Source organism: Limulus polyphemus, unplaced genomic scaffold (assembly GCF_000517525.1).
Source record: "Limulus polyphemus unplaced genomic scaffold, Limulus_polyphemus-2.1.2 Scaffold1668, whole genome shotgun sequence".
NCBI lineage: Eukaryota > Metazoa > Arthropoda > Merostomata > Xiphosura > Limulidae > Limulus > Limulus polyphemus.
In genome coordinates, this window is record NW_013667278.1 from 139,614 (window position 1) to 163,842 (window position 24,229).

Sequence of the window (24,229 nt, forward strand, 5' to 3'; positions counted from 1 at the left end):
TAACAGTGTAAGACTAGAGGGAAGGCAACTAGGCATCACCATCCACCGCCAACTCTTTTATCAAAGACCGTCACATTATAACGTCGCGAACATGTTTGGTGGCAGATTGCGAGTCGAGCTCCTGAACCACCTGGCCACGAAATTAGATTGAACAAGGACGACACTATTATTTCCTTGTACAACAACAGCAGAAGCAAGTAACGAAACAATTATCTAAGGTAAATATCTTGTATCTTTGTTTGTTTGTAATTAGGTACAAAGCTACACAATGGGCTATCTGTGCTCTGCCCAACACGGGTTTCGAAACCCGGATTCTGGCGTTGTAAGTCCGCAGACATACCGCTGTGCCACTGGAGATCATCTTGTATCTATTTATTATCTCTACGTATAGTGTTGGTAGGTTAAAAAAATGAACAAGACTGACTACTGGAATAAGTGTGTTGGACGTTTCACACAAAACAGGTAAACTATAGTTCTGCATTAATAAAGCTGTTACAAATATATATATATATTAATCCTTCAGTTAAACATACATTCAGACTTATCTACAGAATTAGATATATTTATGATGTTATCAAAATATTTATTATCTTTGCTAAAAAAGCTATTGATCCATATTGAGGATAGAGTCTAAAGAGGGAAGAGTCCAGAAAAACTAACAGAACATTCAGAGACAATACAGCAAAAAAGAAAACACTATCGCTAAAATAATAACAAAACATCGTACGCTGACCTACTCTATTGTATGTTTAAACAACCTCGACACAGCGAAGAGCAGATCTTTGGGTTTTCTCTGTTTAACTTATATTTGTTTAAATGTCTCTTGAAGATGAGAAAAGGACATAAAGCAACCAAACTGATATGTTGAACTCAAACTAATATTTTTACAACTCCAACGTTTGACATTATGCAAACATATAAGGCAGTTACAGGAATATTTTATGTATAATAACAATCCGTTGCTTCTATTTGCCTTCTCCCGTATAGCTTTAGGGAATGGCAAAAAAAAAGCAAAAAAATGCTGACGTATGAGCTAGAGTTTCTTGCATCTTTAGAAAAAAGATGCTGACGTATTGAGCTAGAGTTTCTTGCATCTTTAGCTTTGTTTGATTAACTATTGTCAAACAGAGACCGATATCCTAATCCAGCAGTTTCCCCGGATTACTAACCCTAATTTATACACAATTTCTGAATTAAACATTATATTAGATAATTCGGCAAGAGAAATATTTATCGGTTGGGATAAAGTAGATATAAGCTATTAAATAGGCAGAGCAACCAAAAGACAGAAATACCTATATAACTGGAAAGGGCAAGAAAGTTAAAGATATGTTAAGATACATAATTATCTCTATAAATGATGATGATATAAACCAAATCTTTTGCAGATTCTAACACATTTATTCAAAATAGTGTAACAACATTATCAAGTACTTACACATTAAAAATAAATAAGAAAAATTTATAAAAACCTTTACTTGACTAGCAGTGACTGATCAAAATCCTTACATGTTTAATAGATTCTGTATTCAATAAATATGTGCTTGGCTGTTTTCATCACCTAGCTGCAAACAAACTTGTTTGACGTTAGGTGCTGCTGCGGACAGAATGGGATTTTAATAACAAAACTTGTCATTTTGCTCTCGGCAGTTAATCCAATAAAACTACAGCAAAAATGAAACAAAAACAACTATAAGTGAAAACGACAGTATACATACTTTACTTTAGAATATATTTGTTCATAAAGTTTAATTCTGATCATCAAGAATGTATAACTGATATAATCTATAAACAAATCGCTCATAATACGGGGGGGGGGGTTAAAATAATTGAACGGATAAGGACTATCATATAATACAATTTAACTACTTTGGATAATACGTTATTTATATGTGATAAGATCCAGAAAAGGTGGACCTCGAAACGTAGAAGGTTATATCCTTTCTTATCATGCTAAATTGTCTGTTAACACGTTAGATGGCTCTAAAGCTAATGTTGAGCTTTTCTCATACGTTTAATGAGTTTTCTTTGTTACGGAAAGCGAAATAAATGTCAACCACGCTATAGAAAAAAAAAAGTATTCATATTTTGTGTTTTTGACGAAGCTTCTAACGTTATCTGACGCCGTCCCTACTATTGAACTATTGATCAGAGGGAAGGTAACCAGTCAGCAGCACCCTACCACCCACCAACCAGCTAAGAGATTGACTGTCATTCTGATAACGATCAACAACTTAAATTGCAAGGATTATTTTGTGGAGTCATACGAATTCGAACCTGGCTCACCAGCTTCAAAATCCAGAGCAGTACAATAGGGTTAATGCACGCATGATAACATAAAAAAAAAGAATGAATAAAAGAAAGAGAGAGAGAGAAAAGAACGAATAACTATTTGTTATCTTACTACATTTTAAAAATATGCGCACACAACTTTTAAAATTACATAGTTTTCGTTTCTGGTGGATAATTTATTATATGAGAACTTTGATTTGCGAAAAAAAATGTTCGCTTATCACTACTAATAATACAAGCTGAGTTTCCACATGGTGCATAGAGGGCCTGTGTTTGTCAGCAGTCGTGAAGCTTCCTCTTTGGATCTTATTTTGAGAGAAAACTTGAAGTCCTAAGAGAAAATATATAGCCTCAATTAGGAAGATTTTTCCATGTCTGATCTTTCTAGAAACTGTTGTGGGTTGTTTACATTGGTTACTAAACCCATCAAGCTGTATGTGAAAGATTGTCTGGCGTTTCTGTGATGTTGTCCCTTAAGTTGATGTTTTAGTTTCTAGAGGCCAGTAATCAAGCTGTAGAAAGTTTGTTTGTCAAACTGTGGTGTTAGTTTACAAAGGCCAGTAATCAAGCTGTAGAAAGTTTGTTTGTCAAACTGTGGTGTTAGTTTACAAAGGCCAGTAATCAAGCTGTAGAAAGTTTGTTTGTCTGACCTTTCTCTCACTATACATTTACCATATTCTCTTATTTTGTGCACGGAGAAGAGAAACCTCCGTCCCTGAGCACCCCGAGGTATTTCTACCGCAAATACCCACTAATATCATGATAATGACTACGTACAGACTGTTACTACAGCATCTCCTTCACGTTTTAGGAGAGTTTATATACTAGAAGAGAGTAACGAAAAAAACACTACTACCACCACCAACGTCTTCCACCACTCAGATTTCCCAAACTTTTTTATACCTAAGCAGAGGCTATACACTCAAATATAAATAAAAAGCAAATTGAACAAACTCAGAAAAATGAGAAAACAACACCAAAATAAAAACACAAATAACCAGCATATAGTCTTCTTCAAATAACCGTATCTTAAAAGCAACCAAAAATATTTTTATATAATTCATCCAAGAGTACCAAAATCCGCAAAAACAAACAAACAAATGACATCACATTACTATTACAAATAGTAAAGAAACACTTTACACGAGTAATCAATCCCACATTTAATCATAACAGTTATGAATTCTTTACTTGTATAAAACCTCATAATCACCTATTACCAGGACTTACCACATTACCTAGATTATTGCACTGAATATGTATTTGTAGGATATTTTATGTGAAATGTGCACTCGATAAATTAATCTTGTGAAAGTGATGATTTTCCAGCGAACAGTTTGTGAAGTGTTTTTCACAACCACATAAAGCGAAGTGGCAATGTAGCACTAAATGCTACTGTATTACATTCATGGACATGGCCCTGATAAATGAAGTGGAAACAGGGTTAACATCATGTGTTCTTAGCCCTGTTTTTGTGAATTTTCACTAGCATTTATCAGTAAAGGAAGGAGGAAAAGGTCTAAATTGCACCTGACCTTCCCAGAATGCGACCTAAATACCGAATCGGCCACGCATTTTATATTCTAAACAAAAGAAACGTTGTATTAAATGATCAGAAAAGTCTATTTTCACAGAAAAATTATGGTTTTGTTGAATAATCAAAACAATATACTTTTATAGCGAAATGATTGTTCTGTTGAATAATCAGAACAATCTACTTTTACAGCGAACGTATGTTTTTTTTAACACTGTAATCGTTAGATTTACGCAATTAACAGAACAAAACCTTATGAAATTAATACGATAATCATACTATAATGGACGTAGCGTGTATATATGTATTTATCTATGTATGCGATCGAAATAATAAATATAATGTAGCGCCATGTATTGAGTGGCACCACAAAAAAAATCTATAAAAAAAATTTCAAACTTTGAGTATTCAAGATTCAGACATCTTAGTTCATCTTGAGTAACTATGACAATCCAGAAAGAGACCTGTAACAAGTCGTACCCAAGTATTGGTAAACAAAGTGCGGAGTCTTGTAACATGTGAAAATCCACGAACACAAAGGTCAGTGGGAAAAGCCGTTCACGTACTCCAGGCAACAGTATCCAACACAATTGAGAAAGATCTTTGCGTGGAAAAGCGACACAAGTCATGTGTACACAAATTGCTTCCAATCACATCTGCTGAACTTTCGTAACCCCTATGGATTTTTGTACGATCGGACTTGTTGAAACAGTCGCTAGATGGATTATGAAAAGCAATTTTAAATAAAAGTACTCTCCTCATAACAAGAACACGACTTTAATTAGGACTGTACGTGAGGATTTTATTGCTGTAATTTGTAAATATAGTACTAAAAATGGAGTTCTTAATTTTTTTTTTTAAATAATGGGTACCACTTTTAATGTATATAAATACATTACAGTTTATATCAACACAATCCGAACACTTTTCCCATGCAGTATTTCACTGAAAAATTCTTTTTGTTTAAAAAACGTTCACTTTTTCTCAATTTTTTTCAATGACGAATGAATACGACGATTAGTAATTACTAACACAAACAGCCGCCCTCTGGGCGGCGTTTCTGCTAATAAACATAACAGTAAATTACTTTCAAAACCATACAATATACTGTATTTCTGTTAAATATAAGATATGCATTATAGTATGTTACATCACAGAAAACAAGAATTATCACATATTCCTTTCACCCAAAACGTCACGCTGTAACATCTTCAATTATTCAGTAAAAATACACATTTTCCATAAAAATCATTACAAAACAAACAATCACAATACAAGATGCAGAGCCGTTATTATACAAATATTACATAGATTCAACGTTTAACATTGAGCTGGTGTATTCCACATTCTGAAATACAAAACCAAGTTACTCGAGGAAAGCACACGTCATACAACGCTTAAACTACATATAATATGAGAATATTTAGTAAGGTATGTCAATGTTCTGACATAATTAATATTGTAATGAAGTTATATAGCTCACTGAGGATAGATAGACAGAATATCCTTTGTTATTAATTAATATAAGGTACAATGATATTCGCACACAATGAACGTATACATATACATACTCCCCTACAGTAATGGCAATAGTTTAATTCAGTCATACATGATTAATAAGGTTATACACAATACAAATTGAAAGTAACCCCAATCTTTCTACACCATGCTCTGTCGAACACGTAAAACTCAAAATAATCAAATTATAGTCTTATCTGCACAAATCATTTCAGTAATTATGTTCTCAAGCTAATATAGAGAGTTGAGTACGTCATATTAAAGCTATTATGAATATACATGTCAGTAAGCCACGTGACAACCGTACCCAACATAAAGACGCAGTGGAAATGAATGTATCAGAACTACATTTTTACATTGTTTGGCTTTTCCTAAGTAGCATGATATTATCGAAAACTGGTTGCTTCTAGGAAGGGTACGTGTAAGAGCTTTTTCTGAGCAAAATATTCATACATTTAGATCGTAAAGATGTTTTCAGGTTTTAAGATTTCCAACATGTCGTACCCAAGTATTGGTAAACAAAGTGCGGAGTCTTGTAACATGTGAAAATCCACGAACACAAAGGTCAGTGGGAAAAGCCGTTCACGTACTCCAGGCAACAGTATCCAACACAATTGAGAAAGATCTTTGCGTGGAAAAGCGACACAATTCATGTGTACACAAATTGCTTCCAATCACATCTGCTGAACTTTCGTAACCCCTATGGATTTTTGTGCGATCGGACTTGTTGAAACAGTCGCTAGATGGATTATGAAAAGCAAGCAGGGAGGAGTAGCTACATAATACGCTATCTGTATTGTGCCCATCAAGAGTATTGAAACCCAATTTTTAGTTTAGTGTGTGAGCCCTCAAACTTACCGCTAAGCCACTGGGGGTCTCACCACCGATATAACTGTTTTTATAGCTGGCCTTCGGGTAACTAAGCGGTAAAGTTTAAGGCTTACAATGCTAACAATGAAATGTCTTCTTGTTATTAACACAATTTTGGTATTGAGAATTTGATCGGGTAGTACATGGAAAATTTCAGCGGAATGTCTCCTTATGTTGACACGAAATGTTCCTTCGGAATGCCCTATTAATATTGACACAGATCATATTTCCATATGAAGAATCTGATCAGACAGTACAAGAAATATTACTACATACATCTCCATCGGCTGAACCTGATTTGGCACTAAACAAAACAATATCTGAAGATACCCTGTTGATACTGACACAGATTGCATCTCCATATTTGAAGTTTGATCGGAACGATTACTTTGGTATGCTCCTTGATATTGACACACATTATATCTTCATATTCTGAGTTTGATCGGCCAATACACGGAACAATTAGTTTCGGATGCTCCCTTGGTATTGAATCAGGTTATATTTTCATGTACCAAGTTTTATCTGGTAGAACATGGAACATTACTGTGGAATGTCCTCTTAATATTGATACACGTTATACATTCAAGTTATGAGCTTGATCGGACAGTATACAGAACAATCACTTCGGGGATTTATACAGGTTATATTGTCATATGCCGGGTTTCATCAAGCATAACACGGAATATCAAAATTACAATGCTATCTGTTTAGCCAATCCGACAATATCGCATAAAACATTACCCACCCTCCGCTCTATAGAACTAAGTTGACTGGCGAGGCGCATGCATTTATCACAACAGTGCATTCAACTGTTGGTTCTTAAAGATATGAGAGCACTCCCCAAACCATGTGCTAGCTTCTACTCATAATGACCAGTCCAGTATGGGCCGTGTTTCAGGTCAAGGTGTGGGGGACCTGGGAAACTTGGGTGTAAAGTGACATATTCCTTCTTAGCGAGAGATATGTTTTGGCTTAACGTAGATTTGATTATGAAGATTTTGGTGATATCGAAGTCTATCTGGCAACATTTATGTAATTATGAACAATCTTTACGGATGTTGTTTTAGAGACACTTATAAAGTTGAATATAGAATTCTGAATGGTTTGTGGTTTGTAATATTTGACTTGGCAACATTTAATGCAAGTTTTGTAAATTAGTAAGATATTACCATTTGAGGTACCTCCGCTGTTGCTGGCTATATAGTTGACTTTTACAAATACTGTTTTAAACTGAATTTACATGTTTATTCCATGTTAATCTTGTATCATAAGTTAGATGAAGAAACTTGGTCGAGATCTTCCAGACAGTGACGTCCCAAGCAAACAGAGAGGCAATACAATGGTTATTGTCATAAATGATAAAAAGAATGGTAGCTAGGAAGCCCCTTGTGGAACACCTGCCCCTGAAACAAAGTGATCACAGTAGGTGTTTTTACCACTTATTCTTACCCTCCTGTTGTCCAAACACTTAGAAATGATACCGTTGTGCAGTAGTCCAATATCTGACAACTGAAATTGTAGAACATGTCAATCATTATTATTAAGACGTTCTATTATATTTTCAGTAAGTCTTGCTAGGTGATCTCTTCCCATGTTTGTAATGTTGAGAATTCATGCATCGAGCTACGTATTACATCATGAGTGGGTTTGTTTGTTTGTTATGAATTTCGCGCAAAGCTATACGAGGGCTATCTGCGCTAATAATCCCTTATTTAGCAGTTATAGACTAGAGGGAAGGCAGCTAGTCAAAACCACCCACCGCCAACTCTTTTACCAACGAATAGTGGGATTGACCGTCACATTATAACGCTCCCACGGATGAAAGGGCGAGCATGTTTGGTGGGACAGGTATTCGAACTCGCGACCCACAGATTGCGAGTCGAGCACCCTAACCACCTGGCCATGCCAGGCCCCATGAGCGGAACCAGACTGCTACACAGTAACAGTTTCCTTATTTCAGACTGAATGGAACTAGCACTACAGTCTAGTATCAAAAACAGATGTTGGAGGCAGTCTTTTTTTTGGGGGGATGATGCCCAATGGAAGCAGTCTACATTTGTGTGTGTGTGTGGGGGGTGTTCGTCTTATCGTCCTGAGAGATGGAGAATAGAAAAACACGGCTGGGATTTAAGATTACTAATACTATAACGGATGCTTGACAGCGCATGCGGCAAACTGAGTATCCGCTTGTTGCCTCCAGAAGTCACAGTCTGATTTAATCATCCTTAGCTATTGTTCAATTGTCTGCCAGTTATGAATAGCCGTTCTAATCAAGTTATAATCTATTTCGTAAATCGTAAAGCTCATGAGAACACACTAAACAAGTCATCTTGAATTACATTTGTAGATGAGCTGTGACTCTTCCAATTATAGCATCAAAAACGACAGGTTACGTTTCTCTCAAAGGCAATCATATCCTTCGCTTCTTCAAATCTTGTCGTTCTCTCTCTCTCTCAAGTTATTTTAAAGAAGTTTTCATGGTTATGTCCATCTTCAACATATCTCGATGCAATCTTTACATTGACAGGTCATTCCCAGGTGATGTGCCTTTACTTTGTTTTGCGATATTAATGTCTATCCTGATCGCTCCAACTAACACCAGAATTGTTACATTCACGAGATCTTTATGTGTACTACTTATGTTACTCTGCTTACTGTTTACTTCTCCATTTCACTAAGACTTACCCAAAGAATTCAACATATTCTCTCTCTCTTCTGATCGTTTAATTACTGCAGTTTTTTGTTTGTTTGTTTTTTAGATATTCGCTCCAAGCTACTCAAAAGCTATCTGCGCGAGCCGTCCTTAACTTCCAGATGATAGATTAGAAGGAAGACAACTAGTCAACAGAACCCACCGTCAACACTTATCAGACAAAATAGTGGGTTATGATCGTCACTCTTATAACGCACCAACGGCTCCAAAGTGCGGAGCGTGATTATATTTTATTTTTGCGGTAACGGGACGCGAACCATGGAACCTTAGCTCCACGGTCCAGTACGCCAATTACAAAGCTGCGCTTAACTCTATAGGCAAAAATAGCGGATGTGGCTTAGTATATTTCTAATACAACTTATACAATAGCATAATGACAACTGTAGAAATAACTTCAACCCCCTCCCTACTTACTTTTTTTGTATCTTACTGACTGACTACCTTGGTAGTAATTTCAATTTGAATCATTTGACTCCAAACTCGTACAGAGTTCAAAGCCAAAGGTAACCGGAGGTGTTCAGAAAAGATATTTCTCTTCACCCCGTTCATGAGTGAGAGTTATCATGGTAACGTATCTTATAAAGTATAAACCCTTATATAGACTGTTGCGCCATCTATGGAATATGTTTTAAACTAAGCATATTTATTTAAACTATCTAAAGATATATCAAAAGTTTATAAAACATTTATCGGATCTTGCTTAAGAAATGGTTTAGATAGAGGAGAGTATACTTGGTTAATTAATGTACTGCGTCTGTACAAGAAGTTTTTCGGGCGCCGTTTTGAACTACTAGTGTCTAGTGAAGATCTGCGCCAACAGCTTCGAACAGCATCCAAAAAATCTTCATAAACAGATGCAGTCTAGTAACAACGCCGTTCAATTAACTTTTGGATACCTAATATAGTTGGAAAAGCCATAACAGATAGGCAAGTTATAATACCTAAAGGTAAAACATTGTAAAATCTTTTTTTTTTCTTTTACTTTGACGGTATTTCAATACAACTATTTAGACTTTCTCGCTTTGTTAACTGGATATTTGTATTTTACTTATAAAAAACACGTTGTTGTTGTTAGAATCAATCTTTACCAAAGAATATTAAAAATTAGGCAACTCCTTGCGCATCCAAGTCAGCTCTTCACCTAGTTAACTATTTGTAACCATAAATAAAAATATACAAAATTCTAAAGTAACCAGCACAATGACAATAAAAATGACAAAATATGGTAAATTCCAAAGTAAACTTCAACAAGAAAGAGGTTTTAAGGTGAAACCAACAAGTAAAATAAATCATCTAGTAATAAAGATGACCCATTATGTGGGTGAATATGTCTGTCTGTGTATTAGCAACCTCGACTATCGTAATTTTTGGTGTGGCAAAAGGAGACTCTCCGACGGTGTACATGGGGTATCTTGTTTTAGGATTTATACCAGAGAAGGGGGATGAAAAAAAAAACAACTGAAAAAGATAACATTTCCTTTTTTTTTTCTTCGAATTTAATGACACAAGCACTCAATCAGTTAAACTATTGCCTTCCACAAAGAAGGACATGAAATTCGCATCTAATGAGGCCACAAAGGGTTTCATAACAAGGTAAAGGAAGGGGACATTACTTAACATTGTCCCTTATACAATTTTTGCTTCCTTGACAGATACCCTCAGTTAATATTAATAAAACAATTATCTATCCATTCAAAGCATAACTGTCATTTCTAATACAAACATAATTCTTAGGATCAACATAAATGTTCTTCATTACAGACCCACATTGGTTTACAATGACTTCACTCTTCTTAATATTCATAAAACTTTAACTGTTATAAATATCTTAGCCTTGCTTTACAACAATATCAGCTTATAGACAACCAAAAACTGTAGAACATTCTCTGCAACAAATATTCTTCCAAAAACAAACATTTACGGCGTATCTGGGTTACGGAATTTCAGTTGCAACATTGTTGATTGTATTTATAATGTCATTGTTCACACCATAATAAATAAAAATATTATAAAGAAAATGAATCAACGTAAAGGTTATCGATTTTTTCTGTTTCAGGCATTGCTTTAAAATAGAAAAAGAATACATATTTTTTAATGTAGTTTTTAATGCTGATTTCAGAAATATAAATTAAAATATGGGGAAATAAAAATATTTTTTTAATTCTGCTTACGAAACAAAGAAAGTACTTTTAGCATTACATATATACTTATGTATTTAAAAGAATTGGAAAACATCAAGACAATACAAAGTATCTAGTGACGATGTAACAAACTCAATGTGAAAATTCAGAAATATCAGCTCGAAGAGATCGCCATTTTCATGCCTACGACGCCAAACAAACTTGTCTGTTTGTTGGTAACTAAGCACAAAGCTACACACAATGGGCTATCTGTGCTCTGCCCACCACGGGTATCGAAACCCGGATTCTAGCGTTGTAAGTCCGCAGCCATATCGCTGTGCCACTGGGGGGCACAAACTTGTTACGTCTGTTAACCACATTCCAAGTACTTTATATTTGCTGCAGATTTCAGAAATATAAATTAAAGTTTGGAGAATTGATTTTTAAAGTGGAAGAAATGGGGAAAATATTCTTTTTAAATGAAAATTATTTTTTATTTAAATAAACATGTAATTATTTACTAATTAGTCTAACTTGATCTAACCTCACATAAACTGACTTAACCTAGCAAAATAACAAAAATGTTAATTCATATTTCTGAAATCAGCATTAAAAACTACATTCAAATATATATATTCTATTCTATTTTAACGCGGTGCATGAAACTGAAAAGATCTAAGGTCATATTAAAATACCGAGAAAACGTTCCTTTCCCCTGTTTAAATTTTTTATGTCTGCATAACAAGAAGGTATAGTTTTCTGAAGCCTACATCTTTATCGTAAATCTTTCATTATTATTAAAATGCATTTTGAATTAACAGACCTTTGTTCTATTTATATGACTTATCTTATTTGTAGGTCAGATTTTCGAACACCCATCTCGTTTAAGTTGAAAACTAATTTAAACTTATTTGTTTTGTTTATGAAAAAGCTACATACGAAGTTACACAATCGTCCCTGATTTTGAACTGTAGATCAGGGAAGGCAACCAGCCAGTAGCACTCACCAATAACTCTTGAATTATTATTTTACCAACGAATAGTGGGATTGTCCTAAATGATAACGCCCACACGGATGAAAGAGAAAAGCATGTTCGGTGGTGGGTTTTGACCCCGCAATCCATAGGTTGCGAATCAAGTACCCTAACCCCCAGACCAATTTTATTTGAATCAAGTGGTTAAACTGCACACATACTTAATAAACACAAACACACACACACATACTTGAATATTCACGTATTTTCTATATAATTATATTTAAATCACTCACTCCAGACCCATTAACCAGCTGGTATACTTGTAATTTAGATATACACAAGACACAATAAAGGTGACGTGGTGGTTTAAAAAACAAGGTAAATGAAACGTCATTTCTACAAAGGGGCCACCGACTAATAATATTCATTATAGTGTAACAGCTTTTCGTCGCAGTCTTTTGATCTGTAGTTAGTATTCCTATCACCAGATGGCAACTCACGATATTAAAAAGCTAGTATAAATCGATTGTTCCTTCATCAGCTGGAGAAACTACGTTATTTCAATTTCAGCTTAACTTAACTGTGTCTCTAACACGTAGTTTATTTGAACAGGTGAAGTATATGTGCAATTACAAAGTAAAATACCCTAGAGGCCCAGCCAACGTGCACTTTGGTTAATTCGATTATATGTTGCTTCTACCCGAATCTTTATTGTAACTATACTAGAAATAGGATAAATTTAGATTCATTACGTATGTAAATGTTTTAAAGATGGAAAGTGTAGAACTTCATATAATATGCAGTTTCTTCACAATTGGTGGTTTTTAATACTACAGTTACCAGCTGTGAGTGTGCCATCTAGTAGCTTGAATGCTAACTATAAGAGAAATTTAGTCGAACAACTAACACGTAAAACCACTCTCCAAACTACACACATACACAGACATTCTCTGCGACAAACAATTTGTTTGACTATTATACTATCATTTGCTCTTATTATTTTCCATACAACTGAGATGTCTTAGATTGATCACACCACCAGTGGCGTTTCTAGGATTTAAAATGGCGGGGAGGGGAGAGATTAACACTTTCATGTTGGTGGACGTTAAAATGTAGAGAACTGAAAAATCTTGAAAGGCCATATCTTATAGGGGGCTGCTAAGGGGCCTAAATTCTCCAATGGGGGTCTGCCGCACCCTCACGCCATCTTGACGGACATGCCCATCTTACATTACTAACAGGAAATGTTAGAGATCATAGTTTATTATGTTACATTACTAAAAGGAAATGTTAGAGATCATAGTTTATTATGTTACATTACTAACAGGAAATGTGAGAGATCATAGTTTATTATGTTACATTACTAACAGGAAATGTGAGAGATCATAGTTTATTATGTTACATTACTAACAGGAAATGTTAGAGATCATAGTTTATTATGTTACATTACTAACAGGAAATGTGAGAGATCATAGTTTATTATGTTACATTGCTAACAGGAAATGTTAGAGATCATAGTTTATTATGTTACATTACTAACAGGAAATGTTAGAGATCATAGTTTATTATCGGTATGATTGTATAGTCCGCATGATTTAGTTTGATATAAGTGGACACACTTCACTCTCCTTACCGATTATTTACATAAATCGTGTTTAGATATAGATATTTATTTATAACTTTTGATTATCTTTCAGAAAAATAACCAGTATATAAATAAATTATGTTTTTACTATTACCAAGATGTTTCATTTCATTTAGAAATCGTGCTAACCTATAAAGTTTGTTATAGCACCGATACTTACTTGAATTTGGAATCTCCAAATTAGCCGTTGAAATGTAGAGGTTAGATGAAAGCTTGAGTCAGTTTTAGACCAGACATCTACTGTTCACCTTCACCTGTTTAGGTAAAAATAATTTCATTTCATTTTTTGATAACGACACATTACGAAATTCTCGACTGCATAAACATTCAACCTAAAAAAAAAAAATGTTGTCTAGCTGAAAAACACAACTGGCCTCATTTGATATTTTCAAAATCAAACCACCCAATCATACAACATTGTGTTAATATATTTCTTAGGTCCATACAATCTTAACAGAAGAGAATCCTCAATAGTTGTTGTACTTGAAATTCCTTTAGGCATGATTAGAGTAAATTAATGTACGAGACTTTTCCCCCCCTTTTTATTGGCTATATTTTTGTGCGCCAGCAATATCAAGCGAGGGGCGTGTGTATACCCGATTCTATTTTATTACTCATCAGGATCTCTAACAGCCTACCTACCCTCAAATTGAAATTCTTTTAGGCAGGATTAGAGTAAATTAATCTATGAAACTTTGGGCGTGGTCAGATATATTAAGCGAAAGGGTTTGACCTCCTGAGTCCAAAACTGTAATCAGATTTCAAATCGATTAAGAGATGACGGAGCTATGAACAAAAAGTTTGTACTTGTAAAAGCCCCCCAGTGGCACAGCGGTAAGCTTGCGGACTTACAACGCTAGAAACTGTGTTTCGATACTCGTGGTGGGAAGAGCACAGATAGCCTTTTGAATAGCTTTGTACTAAACCACAAATGAACAACAATTTTTGTACTTAAAAAAAAAACCAAAAAACTCGGAGCTCCTCTATGAGCCGCGGCTAAAAATCACGAGATTTCGTAAAACAAAATTAAGATTATAGAAACTTAAAAACATATTTTTCAGTTACTGCCAAATTACCTGATACATACAAACAGCAGTAACATTCGATATGGCAAAAAATATTCTCCTACTATATACAGTATTGAAAAGATAGTAAGAAATTAAACACTTCAAAATATCATCAAATTGGTTGAATATAAGCTGCATCTTTACACTATACACTGGCTGGCAACATTTATCAATAAATACTACACGCGTATCCTTTCGGCTGACAGCATTTATTTACAAATAATACACCTGTACCCCTTCATATTACATTCTGGTTGGCAAACAACTTTATACTATACCTATTGAGCCTGCCTTTCATGTGATATTTGGTGAAAATTCGCCGAATTGAGTTTTAAAATACACTGTTGTAGTGTTTTACAAGAACGCATACACACGGCATTTGTGCAGTTTTGTGTGATCAGAACTAACTAAAAAATGCAGAGTACATTTATTATCCTACTACGAGATGGCATTAGGATCGCAATAATACGTCAAATGCTTTTATGCAACGGAAGCATACGTAACACGAAACGTGCCGACTTTCCGAAGTTCAATTTAGCATCATGTAAATACACACACACACTTGGGAGTATTTTTATTCCAATCCTACATTTATATTACACATTCAAGAGCAGGTATACTGAATGCTAGAGTTTACTTCATAATTATTATCAAAACTGACTTACGATAAAACAAACACATCAACGTGGTTTTTCAGTAATATCTACTACAAAGAGTCTAATCTCGTGTCACAGGGGAAGTCATTGTTAACAGCATACAATAACATATTGAGAACATTCCTTTATAAAATAGACTTTCCCATTAATCGTATACCAATACTAGCTGGTATTTTGAAATTTATATATATATGTATGTATATAAAGATATATACGACGCACAAAAACTTATAAAATAGTTGAAATTAATAATATTTTAAGTAGGACAAGACAAAACGACTATTATAAAATAATACAAGTCACCCTTTTCATTTCATTTTATGAAAATACCAGTATCTGAAAGTGGATAACACCTAGATACAGATATTTAACATAAATACTATATATATAGGTTTGAGTTTCACAGACTTGTTAACCCTGTATGCCATAATCTTATCATTACATATCTTAAATTAAGTTAAAAAGACAAATATATTCATCTAGCCTATCCAAGTAATACCAAGTATGATTTTTTTCCCTTTGATATCGATACATTAAAACTCCAAGCCTTGTATTTGTATAAACGTTCCTCATTTAACACCATGAACAATTAACCGAAATCATAAAGTGGTGAGAAAATGTAAACACCCAAAAAGACAGGTTTCAGTGAAGGAACTTAGTTTAGGGTGTAATAAAACTTCCATTTTTTTTATTTTTTTTGGTAGGATTCGCGTGCTGCAGTCCCACAGTGACGATGGTCGAGCGATTAGAAGAAAGAGGACCCCTCCCTGATTTTCCAATGTCTCTGGCTTCTCTATCATGCAGATTGCGCGTGCACATAAATTATCACAAACAAACTCATGTACGTTCTTCTACTTGCATGTGATGTGACCGGTTCCGACTGTCATTTGTTACCATGACGACGTCTGTCAAGGAGGTAGAACTATAGGAGAAGAGTTAATGATGTTGCGACTTAAGCTCGAGGAAACTTCAGCCAATAGTATGGATGTATCATCACCGTAAGGAGCTCGCATGGATGCATTCAGAACAGATGACAATGTCCAATATTGGCAGGAACTGGAAGGTAACCATTACCGTGTAACTGCCAATACTTTTTCAGGGCTAAGTCACTCAAACAATGTGCTGACGGGGGTTTGACGTGTCCTGTTTCCGGGCGGAAAGATTCCAGTGTTCTTCTTATTACAACGTTTTCACGTAAATGGTTAAAAAAGACGCAAAAATAAAACGTAACATTTTTAACAAACGGGGACCGTCAGTTTGTGATAAATATCTTTAAACGTTAAGAAGCGTGTACTTTTGACATATTATAATAAAATAAAATATTCATTTCAACTTAAATCGTATAAGCAAGCTTCAATATGTAATTAATATATATATTTTCAAGATCCATGTAACTGAACAAAAGTTATTTTACACAAGAACATGAAATAACAAAGTTTTTTAACATGATTGCTGCTATTTTGATGACTGAAGAACCGTTCTAACCACTTGCAAATAGTACTATTTTCAAGAAATATCTAGTCTTAAGCGAAATTCGGGTCCAGAATTACTTTTGTATTGGAAGTAGATGCAAATCTTCACTTTTATGAATGATACGTTATGTATAGTTTCTCTTCCGTAAGGCTTCACAATTCTTTCCATAATCGCCAATATATTGCTTTGTAAGTTTAAGCAGTATCCAATTAAAAAAAAAAGTTGCAAGAATAAAAATAAATCATTGCTGGGCTTCGTAGTACTTTATTAAGTGCAAGTAATACGAAGCCCAGCAATGATAATCATTAGGCCACGGCAGGCCATATTAATTTAAAAGTAATTACAAAACAATAATAATAAACAATAGAATGCCACAAAGGTTAATTAGTCATGTAATGAGACTAATCATCGTGAAATATCTACTAAACAAAAGATGGAAAGGTTAACTGGAATATTCACAAATAGAATTTGGTAATTTATCAGAGCGTTAGGGCATTTCATTATCCCACAAGACTCGAAAACGATCTCAACATCGTTAAGAGGCGCTAATTTAAACTTCAAGTAAAGGTAAATTTCTGTCGGGAAAAGTATTTGCATCCATTCAAGTCCTTGTTTCTACTTGCTGATCTAGAAGTTAGCCTCTTCCATATTTATTGATAAACAAAAACAGACTTTAGGTTACCAGTAATACATAGTTACCCTAGCTAACATGCGTGTTTATATGGAACAAAATGTGTGTAGTTTATGCATTAAAAGTAATTATAATAAATACACATTAACGGGTTCATTTCACGAAGGATTTGCATGGTTCCGTATTAGAACGTATTAAAGTCACACCAGCGTATACAGTTTGAATTAACTCATTCTAAATGTGCATCTAATTTATCTATGTATATTTGTTATTTGTAGTGATAACATCGCCTTATTAGCAGACGTTTGTTATCTGTAATGATAGCATCACTTTATTAGCAGAAATTTGTCATCTGTAATGATGACATAGCCTTATTAGCAGATATTTGTCATCTGTAATAACAGCATCGCCTCATTGGCAGACATGTTATCTGTAATGATGACATAGCCTTATCAGTAGATATTTGTCATCTGTAATAATAGCATCACCTTATTAGTAGACATTTGTCATCTGTAATAATAGCATCACCTTATTAGTAGACATTTGTCATCTGTAATAATAGCATCGCCTTATTTAAGGCGATGCTATCATCACAGATAACAAATATTTAGCAGGTATTTGTTATCTGTATGCGTAACAGAACAACTGGAGTTCAATGTATTAGAAACAGGTTCTGGATTTCTCGCCATTACGAATAGTGTCTAATGACGACTTTTAAAATCTTAAACGGAGCATGTTTGTGACTTACGAAAAACTCGGTTATTCTATATCAACTTACGAGGTTACTTACGATCATCTTAGGGTTCACTGGTCTAAAGAATGTAACTGTACAACTAATTCATGCACAAATATTTTATATAACAGGTTTTCAGTATTGCACTATTCTACATTTGCCTTACTTGTGACAATTTACTTGAATAATTGCAATGCTGAGCGGTTTTTGTTTTTTTATTTCTTCGATAAACTGTTCAAAAACTAGTATTCTGGACTGATCATATATTTCGCAACAAGAAAACGGCAATGACATTTCATTCTAAAAGACACCGATGAAAACAATTTTAATCCGTGTTTCGGACAAATGACCCCTCAGACTAATGGACAGTTCCTGACTTCTGTAAGCGTGAACTAAAATAAAGGTAAATCAGTCTATTTCACTTTTTTTTTATCCGTCTAGGCTTTACCAACTTTGACCTGTGACATATATAATGAATATCATATATTATATTACAAAGTATACCTCTCCACCGCCATCTAATTGCAATGAAATTTTACACGTGCTACTCCAGCAATATTCATAAGGAACACCACTGAACTTTCAATAATTTTTAGTATATTTCACGCCATTTAGATGCCAATTACCTTTCCTTATAGCAGAACATTATCCCCGTGCACATAGGCCATTATCCCCTAGTTAAAATGTTTATAACCATTATCAAGCTTTGATTTTTATAGATGTTAATAGCTTTTAGAAAATTGCAATTATCTAAAATATACCTTTCATAGAATGTTATTATCATATAATCTTTACTACCATAAATAGTTGGTTTTACTTGTAAAAGAAATTATAAAACTTCTTTATTCTATTGTATTATTAACTGAAAATAATTTTTTATTATGGAGATAATATCCTATTATTCACTTCTGGCATGGGGATTTTGTCTTATAGGACTGACGTGCATGGGAATAACGCCCTATATGGAGATACTGTACGTTCACTCTCTTTGTTAACAGTCAATTATTAAATTCCCCCCTCGTATCTACAGAACAAGCTCAATAAAAATATATATCACTCAACTAACTAACTCACTTTTTGATTAACTGACTAACTGGTGCTTTTATATGATCAGAATTTTCAGGTCTCTAGAAAATTCGAAACATCACGTCAAATCTCGGTCCTTGGGAAATTTCAAGGCATCACACGTCATCTTTATACCATGCCAAAAATTTCCTCTAGCAAATAATACAAAACGTCTAAATAAAAATATTAAAGGTATAGTCTATTACTACTCCATTCGTGTCAAAGTATAACCAAAATTCTAACTAAAAAATCTTATTTACGGTCTCTAAATTATTTATTCACCAAAACTTATTGATGGTTTTCTTTTTCGTGGCTAAGGGAATGACCTCTTGTCCTTCATCGTTACTTGCTGTTTTGTCACTGGGGGATGTTCTCTCTGGGTACATGGTAGAAGAAATCCACTGGTGGCACCATCCTTGGTGGCACTTTGGAAGTGATCTCAGTAGGAACCTTGGGCTCTTCAGCAGATTGACTTACCGCTGGCAAAATACTATCTAAAGCTACCCAGTTGGCCACTCTTTCACCAAAGTATTTTCAAAAACACGATGGATGACCCTTGGTTTCAACAACCTAATTTTATGATTCTGCTCTGTTGTAGCCCAGGTCGATTGTATTCATCACCCTTTTGATACCTGAAGTCCAACATCTGGAGGTATAACTGTCGTGTAGTGGAGGGGTATTTCTAGGTCGTAGATTGTGAAGCTATTCGAAGCTAGTCAATATTCACATCCACGTTTCCGTATGAAGTCTCTTTCCAATATGCACTCTTCCTCGATGTTAATCATCCACACATCATGTTGTATAGAGAAGCTTCCAGGGTAAAGGCGACTTTCAACTTTCCGCTTGCTTTAACTTTATGCCCACTTGCTGTTCACATCAATCCGTCGTTCTTCACTTTTAAAAAGAAATTTCTCTCATTTCATTATCGGGTCAGGTTGAATAATTGTAGCTGTAGGACCAGTGTTGATCAACATACTGTAAGGCTTTCAACCAAATACATCCGTTGACTCTTGAATTGCTTTTTTCCCTTCTTTTAAACAAGACACTTCTTTTTTCTATCGGGACAGATGGAGTATTTTCATCCTCAAGGTATCATCTCCTTGTTTTATTATCAATGACAGTTTCATTACGGTCTTTTGGGACAGATGGAGTATTTTCATCCTCAAGGTATCATCTCCTTGTTTTATTATCAATGACAGTTTCATCACAGTCTCTTGGGAAATATGGAGTATTTTCATCTTTAAGGTATCATATCCTTGATTTATTATCAATGACAGTTTCATCACAGTCTCTTGGGAAATATGGAGTATTTTCATCTTTAAGGTATCATATCCTTGATTTATTATCAATGACAGTTTCATCACAGTCTCTTGGGAAATATGGAGTATTTTCATCTTTAAAGTATCATATTCTTGATTTATTATCAATGACAGTTTCATTACGGTCTTTTAGGACAGATGGAGTATTTTCATCCTTAAGGTATCATATCCTTGATTTATTATCAATTACAGTTTCATCACAGTCTCGGAGTTATTGTTCATGTTCTTCAATAGATATAGCAGATTCCTTCCCCTGTCATCCTTCGGAAATAATTTTTAGAAATATGTCTTAAGTTACATTTGAAACACGTTTTCCGCGTGATTTAAGACCTCCCTCCTGAATAAACAGTTCTCTTATTAAAGGCTTTTGTCTGCAGCCCCTGGCAATAGGATCTTTTAACTTGTAATTGAAACACTTTCTGTCGTATGGTTTAATTGTGTATTCATTTCCAATTGCCAGTTGTATAATGAACCGTTTGAGCTATTCTAGATATTCACCAGATACAGTTAATGCTTCCATACTATTTGATCTGATTAGTTCATAATTTCTGGTGGATGAATTTAGTTGTTTATTTGCAGCTTTAATAGATTCAAGTTCTATCGCCAACTGAAGATGCGAATCTACTTTACTTTAGCCTAATTTCAGATCCTTATCCACTACAGCACTTACCAATTAAGTGCCAATGAATCCATCACTTCGCGTGGGCCATCCGGGTAAGATAATTAGGCAAGTCTTTCCACATTTTCCGCATGTTCGGCTAAAGTCTCGTCATTTTTCCTTACTCTGATCCTAAACATTGCTTTGGAAACTTCTTTGTGGTATGTAACCCCAAACCTGTTCGATAAAGCAGCAGACACCGATACTCGATATTTGTTAAGGCTCTTAACTGGAAGCTTACTTAATGTTGTTAAAGCTGGTTATTTCAAAGGAGTAGCATGATGAATAGCTTGTTGTTGTTTACTACTCCATCCATCTACTTTGAAAATGATTTCGAACTGAGCCTTATATACCCCCCCATGGTTCCTTTCCATCATATCTGTTGGTTTCTCGATTGGGTGATATTATTAAACTGCCCTGATAAATTCTGGAACTTGATGAGATAGTTCAATACCTGGAGTAGCCCAAGAAGGTCATGCAAATATAGGTGGAACAGCAGTAGATAGACGAGTTCTCATATTACCAATTTCAAAGTTACTGGTGTTTGAGGTTGGAATTCATGAGCATTGTTTCCAGAGATACGATTGGTTTGGTCCTTGTATTTGCCGGTTCAGTTTCCAGAGATTTTATCCTCCACTCTTTTTACAACGCTGATGTCGTTTTCTACCTCGTTGATTTTGCTGTTATAATTTTTCTGCATTTCAATTATGTTATTGTAGTCCTTGTGACTTCACAGATGTCTTTCATAATTCTTCGGTTATTATTATAATCTCTCTGTACATCTACAATAGTTTCTTCGGTTTTGTCTTCAATCAAATTTATTTTTGTTTTTAACTCTTTCTCTTAAATTCCTATCTTTCAACTCTTGATCTTTTTTCTCAATTTTCTGTCTCTTTCTTCCTTCTTTTCTTTTAATTTTCCACGTCTTTCTTCTACTTTTCTGCTCTTTTTTCCCCTTTAATTTCCAATAAATTTCTCCATATTTCAGTTTTCTGTCCCATTCTTGTATTTATTTTTGTCTTGTTCTTCTAATTTTCTTCTCTTTCTTTCTGTTTTCTTTAAATTTTATTTCTGCTGTTTCATCAACTCCAGCAAATTTTAGATCTCACTTCAAGCAAATGTCGTCATCGTGAAGCTTAGTCTAGATTCTAAATAATTCAGCTTCTGTCCTGTCACCAGTGCTTTAACGGTTCCTGACGTTGGGCGGGCTCCTTTTCATTATATATACTATTTGTTTGTTTGTTTGTTTTGGAATTTCGCGCAAAGCTACACGAGGGCTATCTGCGCTAGCCGTCCCTAATTTAGCAGTGTAAGACTAGAGGGAAGGCAGCTAGTCATCACCACCCACCGCCAACTCTTGGGCTACTATTTTACCAACGAATAGTGGGATTGACCGTCTCATTATAACGCCCCCACGGCTGAAAGGGCGAGCATGTTTGGTGGGATGCGGATTTGAACCCGCGACCCTCAGATTGTGAGTCGAGCGCCCTAACCACCTGGCCATGCCGGGCCATATATACTATTCGTTAACAGCAACCCAAAGTCCAGTCTACTTAACAAAAGTACTTTATTGCTTCAGTTATAAGTTTAAACTTAAATAGTTTCATGAACTAACAATAACCAAGAGATAGGGTTAACTCAAAAATAAAACTTAACAGTCACTTACTTTTTAAATTTCCTATCTACGTCACAAACTTACTAACTCAATGTTTGATGAACTAGTATACATTTATTATTAAATTTCCTTTTCACTTACTAACTAACTTACTGTTTGGTTAGCAGGTACTTGTGTTATTACATATCTTTTTTCAAGTCTATAGAAGATTCTAGACGTCAAATTTCAAGGCATCACACATCATCATTACGACATGGCAAAAACATTCCTTCTAGCAACCAATACAAATCGTTTAAATAAAATGTGAAAAGTATAGCTTACAACAATAAATAAATAAATATATATATATATATATATATATATGCATGCACGACATATTAAAATTATACCTTAGAAAAACTAATTACAACAATCATAAGTTAAAACAATAGTTCGAAAAAACCTTTAATCACATAATCGTGGGAAATTTGTTGACACCAATTCTCACATCCCGATCTTATAAAATCTTGCCTGTATGTCTGTGTGTTTTCAGCGAGGTGTTGTACGTAATTGATATTATATGTAAATACTGGTATGTATTAATGCTCATCACGTAGCAAAGGACAACATAACAGTGAAACAGAATCGTATATCTATAGAGGTACAAAAACACTGTGGGAATTTTACGACGACAATGATACACAAGAACATAACCCAAAGTGGAAACAAATTTTGGGTCACTTTTACTGTTTATGTCCAGTGATAAATAAAAATGTGTGTATGCAATACATATTAGTCATATTATCCTATAAAAACACATAACAAATTTGCACACTAAAGTCACAGTATTTTAACCTCTCAATCTTATCCCGAACACTTGTATTTTCTGTCATCACAAACCCATACACACGCTGTTTGCAGATTAAGAGAATGTCACTATTTCATGTTTTATAGAATATTGTTCCGCGTTCTTCTAGAGTTTTTTAATACAGTCGACCACTCATTAACGTCGTCCCCAATTACGTCGTTTCGTTTTAGCGACGTTGAAAAAATTACTAAATAACATTGACAAAGTAAAAAAATGCACTGAAAATTTTTTCCATAAATTCATACCGTGGGTTAGCTTTACTGGTGACGTAGGGTTAGCTGCATTGTAACATTATTTACATTTTGGCGTTGACTCTTTTAAGTTGCAGCAGTCACTCATATTTTGCTATAATCAACCTACGTTACTAGAATTATGGCGACCAGCAAGTACTTCTGCAGGTAATGAGAGCCAAAAAGTGACAAAGTGTAACCAAATTAAACAAAAAACTCAAAATTGTGAAACGTTTAGAGGAAGGGCGACGTGCTGTTGATTTTGCA

At 34.6% G+C, this 24,229-nt stretch overlaps 1 protein-coding gene across 7 annotated transcripts in view; it reads right to left on the minus strand.

The window, feature by feature from the left end:
* The window catches only part of LOC106464497 (tyrosine-protein phosphatase Lar-like), a 187,478-nt gene that overhangs the window by 137,281 nt on the left and 25,968 nt on the right, over positions 1-24,229 (minus strand). For all 7 annotated transcript variants that reach the window (XM_022392228.1, XM_022392231.1, XM_022392229.1 and 4 more), the window contains exon 2: positions 13,829-13,922. The gene's annotated coding sequence lies outside the window, so the exon portion shown is untranslated. The remainder of the gene's footprint in view (positions 1-13,828; positions 13,923-24,229) is intronic.